Source organism: Cupressus sempervirens, chromosome 11 (assembly GCF_028749045.1).
Source record: "Cupressus sempervirens isolate cs-2001-9-10 chromosome 11, ASM2874904v1, whole genome shotgun sequence".
NCBI classification, from domain to species: Eukaryota; Viridiplantae; Streptophyta; class Pinopsida; order Cupressales; family Cupressaceae; genus Cupressus; species Cupressus sempervirens.
This window is the reverse complement of record NC_143128.1, coordinates 334,391,952-334,397,921: the sequence shown is the minus strand read 5'-3', so window position 1 is coordinate 334,397,921 and position 5,970 is coordinate 334,391,952.

Below are 5,970 nucleotides of genomic sequence, written 5' to 3'. Positions count from 1 at the left end.
ATTTTTGAGATTCTTGAGAGTACACAGTTGACTTTCAAGGAGTCACAATTTCAGTTGGCTAAGGTGACCATGGAGTTAGAGCAACTACAGTCTTTACTAGATTCTGTACAGTCACAAGCTGTGGTGTCTGATGATCCGAGGATGTCCATGGTCGAGATTGTCAAAGATAGTGGAGATGGGGATGCATCCATCCTTGATACTAACATTGGCATATCGGGTTCATCCCCACTAGAGTCAAGTTCAGTTGAGTTGGGTGCTGCAGTAGATTGTTGTGGTATGCTTGACATGGTGGTGACCTCTAGCACTAATGGCACGAAGACTAGAGATGCTATATCAAAGACCATGTGTGATGTTGGTGAGCCGACAGTTGGCATGGTTCCTACTAGTAATACTACTCCCTTGGTGATGTCTTTAGAGGTAGTAGTTAGTTCCAACTTGGTTAGTGATCGATTGTAGTTAGTTACATCTGGATTGCAGTCTGAGCCACTGACTGAGATTGGTGCATTCCATCAGCATTACATTGTGAGGCATGCTCATCAATTTACCTTTGATGACCATGTTGATGAGATGATGATACAGCGATGTACTTTGGTTCCTAGTGCTCATCATCAGTTATGGGATAGTTTGATGCCTCGGGATGAGAGTTGTGATGGGCATGACATGGTGATAGGTTCTGCAGTTGACAGCTTGATAATATGTGACTTAGAGCAGGAGTTTCAGAGTGATGCTTCAGTGGGTGTTGTTATTGATTCTACTCCTTTGGCTATGACATATCCTGACTTAGTTGGTGACCAGTCACAGTGGGTTGTATCACTTGTTCATGGTGAGCTGTTGACTGAGGTTGGTTTTTTTTATCAACATTATATTGCAAGGTATGTACATCAGTTAGCATTTGATCCTTGTGTTGAGGAGTTGATGGAAGGAAAATTTGGTTTGGGTTCCAATTCTTGCTGTTTATCTTTGATGGCTTTTCACCGTCAGGGGTGCATGGGAGTTATGGTTATGAGACAGTGGTCGATGATCTACAGAGTTGTGTTGACTACAGGAGTTGTACAATGTGTGGATTCTCCATACTTGGTATAGTTTCATTCAAGAGCATTCACCATTATTGCAGAGTTAGATTGTACATTCCATATAGGCCAGTGGAATGCGTTGATGGTATTTACTATGTTGGCAGTTTGATTTGTCCACTTTACTTGGGTTTTGATGTTCTAAGAGTTTGTGTCTTGTGGGATTTAGACTATGGAAGTTGTGACTTTGGAGTTTGGTTGAGCAGTAATTGTCAGTTTGATTATGGATTTCTCTTGGTTATATTGCAGAGGATATTGCAGGAGCCTATGTTAATTGACAATAGTATAGTTCATGACTACATTTGGGATCCAGGTGGATTGATTGGTTTATTTTTCAGCCATTGCTTGAGGAAAAACAATATTTGGAAGGGGAGGAATTGTCATGTCCCCTTTTCAAATAATTAAAAATAATAATCTTTGGTAAGGCAGGTAGGCCCAAAAAGGTAAAGTTTCAGAAAAAGGGGATAATCTTTGGAAGCTAATGGACTAATAAATGAAAATTATTATTAAAATATGTTTTATTAACCCTTCTTGGATGTGAGTTAGGGTTATGACCTCTTTTAAGGGGTTTGGATTCATTCTGGGCTCATTCCAGAACTTGATTTTGCTCATTTCTTTATTATTCTTCAGTGGCTGCCAAACCTGTGGATAAGGAGACCCAAGAATGGGAGTTTGCAGGTTTCCAGGGAGACCCAAGAATGGGAGTTTGTAGGTTTCTAGGAAGGCTAATAATGGGAGTTTGAAGCCATTCCATGTGCATGCTCATGCAGAGTTTGCCTTTGTGCTGAATAGTGCAGATTTGTAAATTTTCGGGTGTATTTTTTGTAAGAGTTTGGTGTTTCCAGTTGAGTATTTCATATCAGTTTGGGTTGCTACTGTATATTAGAATTTTAAATATTAAAATAGATCTGAATATATGTATTTGGATGTGATTATACTTTTGTGATATATTATTAAGTTTTTGTGAGGATTTCGGGCTATTTTGTGCTATTTTCGGGAGCCCGATGAGCATTGTTTTTGTCCTTCATTTGGGAGCTATTGTGTGCATGTTATACAGATCTGAAAATATAATTTTATAGGATGTTATGCTGCTCAAATTTTTGTAAAAATGTCCACTTTCAGATTTATTAATAATATGTGAAGCTGTGAAATTTTTGGCACTATTTTCGACATACCCGATTTGGGGTTTATTGAGAAATTGGTGGATCTTTGAAAGATTGGTTGTTTGATCCTAAAGATCTGATTAGAGATTGGAAATATCATACAAAACTAGTAAAGGGACATTTCAGTGGGAAATAAGAGAATGGACATCACAAACAATATTATAGTTGAATCCATCGGTCTCAATATGGATGGAATCAAATTCTATAGGGATAGGAAGGTGTATGAATGTGTTGTTGATGAGTTTGTAGAGTTGACCAAGGAGAGGAACAATTTGGTCAAAATTGGTAACTCCTATTTTAGCTCTCATTCCATTTCCAGACCTTGGAGGTTTATTATGTTTGTTGTGATTGAATATTTAACCCTTGATGGTCATTTTAAAAAGATCTATGGGCACCACTTTATGTTGGTAACTTTAGGCATAGGGCTAGAATTAATTTCCCTTTCTACTTAAGACCATCATTAGATAGTACCATTTTATCCAACCAGAATGACCCTAATGGGGATCATGCCTGCCATGAGGGTTTGATGGTGTTGATTATGAATCTTCTTAAGTCTAAAATAGTGGACAAACCCTGAATCAGTTAAAAAAAATTTGGAATGTGATATAGAGGGGAGTGATTAGGATGATATTTATAAAGAGGATACATAGGATGAAGAAGGTGAGATGAGTGGTAAGAAGAGGAAAAACCTTTTACTTGGGAGCTCTGCTGTGATGTGGAGCCTAATCAAACTCAGAGGTTTATTTGATGTGATTTACCTCTAGATTATTTCTATGAGGGTTTGGGGGTAGTGCCCCCAAGATGGGCTTAAGGGGTAGCACCCTTGTGAGGTCTTGGGGCAATGCCCTAGGTGCGATCCCTGTCATAGTATAGGGTGGGGTTGAGGGACAATGCCCTCATGGGGGTTTTCAAGGGTAGTGACCCTGAAGCCAAAAATAACCTTATATTATAAAAGATGTTGGCTGCTATTTTTATATTATTCTAGCCCTAATTTTGTAAGCATCAAAAGCTTGTATAAAAAGGCTTAGTGTTAGGGATTCTCATTGTGTGATGCAAAAATTGGTTCTTGCAGTAGTATTGAGCTATAAGGGATTATAGATTGTAATTAGGTTGTAATCACTAGATAATAATAATATTGGACTTGCTATTGGTGGACGTAGCCCAAGGATTGGGTGAACCATTTTCTAGTATTGATTATATGTGCATGTAACTATTATTTCTATTTGAAGTTAATCCTAACAAGTGGTTTCAGAGCCAGATGGTTGTCATTTTTTTTAAGCTAGATTGTCATCATTTTTTTTAGTGATCCTCTTTAGGAAGGTCTCATAGTTGAGTGGGAGCAATGGCAGAAAAGGGTGAGCTAAAGGTGGAGAAGTTTAATGAGTAGAGATTTCAATTATGGAAGATGTAAATGGAGGACTATCTTTATCAAAAGGATTTATGGAAGCCATTGGAAGGAAAATCCAAGAAACAAGGAACTATGTTAGATGAGGACTAGGAGGTTTTAGACAAAAAGGCACTTGGAAGCATTCGATTATGCTTGGCACCATCAATGACATTTAACATTACAAAAGTGAAGACGACACAAGAGTTGATAGAAACCCTAGCAAAACTGTATGAAAAGTCCTTTGCTTCAAACAAGGTATTTCTTATGAAGTGTTTTTTTTAATATGAAAATGGTAGAAGGTGGATCTATTGTAGATCATTTAAATGTTTAATACTATTACTAGTTAGTTATCTTCTTTGGGTATTAATTTTGATGAAGAAATTAGGGCTCTCTTGATTTTGTGTTCTTTGCCTGAAAGCTGGAATGACTGTGAGTAATTCTATTTTTGGATCTAATATCCTAAAATTTGATGATGTGATTGGTGTTATTTTGAGTGAGAAAACTTGTAAGAAATCCTTAGGTGGATCTACATCAAGATGTGATTTGAATACACAAAGAAAAGGCAGAATGACTTAGAGAGAAAATCATTCCAGAAATAGTGGGAAATCAAGAGGAAAGTCAAAGGGGAAGAGGTCTCAATCCAGAGGACCAAGAGATTGCTTGTGTTGTGGTAAAACAAGGAATAAGAAGATAGATTATTGGACTCAAAAGAACAATGAAGGAGATAAACCAAAATGGAACAAGGAGGCAAATGTAGTAAGTTACAAATCCAAAGAGGATGTTTTTCTTCTATCTTTAGAAAGTGTTGATGATTCATGGGTTTTAGATTCTAGTGCTTTATTTCATACTACACCTCATAGAGGTTATTTCATTGATTATGTCCAAGGGGATTTGGGGCTTTTTTATTTGGGGGATAATCAACCCTATTAGATTGTTGGAAAAGGAAAAGTTAAGATTAAGTTGCAAAATGAGAATCATTGGCTACTACATGAGGTAAGACATGTTCCAAGGCTGATAATGAATTTAATTTCAGCAAGGAAATTTGATGATGATGGTTGTTTAGTTCCTTTTAATGATAAAAATTGGAAAGTTTTGAAAGGTTCCTTGTAGTCGAAAAAGGTTTGAAAGTAGAAACCTGATATCTTTGTATAGGTTATATTGTTCCTTCTACTTTGGTTACGTTAGAGAAAAATGAATGTTCAAGAATAGTTTTTGTAGTTGAGCAGGGAGAACAAATAACTATTGTAGATTTTGATACAAAACTGTGGCACAATAGACTTGGACACATGAGTGAGAAAGGTCAAAGTTAAGGAGAACTTAGTGTGTAGATTGAAGAAAATTTTATATGGCTTGAAGCAAGTACCTTGGCAATGGTATCTAAAATTTGACAGGTTTATGCATGAGCATGGATATAGCAGGTTTCATTTAGATCATTGTGTTTATTTTAAGAGGTTGGATGATAATAGCTATGTTATTTTATGTTTTTATGTTGATGAATTCTTGTAATTGGATCTAACATGGATCATATTAAGGGGCTGAAGCACCAATTAGCACATGCATTTTCTATGAAGGATTTTGGGGCAACAAAACAAATCCTTGGTATGAAGATTTGCAAAGATAGGAAGAGTAGGAAACTGACATTATCTCAGGTTGATTATATTGAGAAGGTGTTGCAATGTTTCTCTATGGAGAATGCTAAAGCTACCAACACACCTTTACTTGGTCATTTGAAGTTGACTAAGGAGATGTGTCCCAAGACACAAGAAGAGGAGGATAAGATGTCCAAGGTACCTTATGCTTCAACTATAGGAAGCTTGATGTATGCTATTGTATGCACTAGGCCAAATATTGCACATGTAGTAGGAGTTGTTAGCAGGTATATGAGTCATCCAGAGCTTGAGCATTGGAATTTAGTTAAATGGATTCTCAGATATTTGAGAGGAACATCCAATAAGTGTTTACACTTTTGAGGCTCTACTACTAATTTACAAGGCCATATTGACTTAGATTTGGAAGGGGATATTAATACTAGGTGGATTACTAGAGGTTATGTATTTATTGTTGGTAGGGCAGTAGTGAGTTGGGTTTCTAGGTTACAATAGGTTAATGCTTTATCCACTAAAAATGAAAAGTATGTTGCTGCTATAGAGGTAGCCAAGGAGATGATATGGCTTTAGTTCTTCTTGAAAGAATTAGGACACCATTAGAAGAATAATTATTTATTTAGAAATAGTCAGAGTGCCATTCATCTTGCAAAGAATTCAGCTCTACATTTAAAGAAAAAACACATACAATTGTGGTACCATTTCATTAGGTCAATTTTGGATGATGGACAGTTAAATCTAGAGAA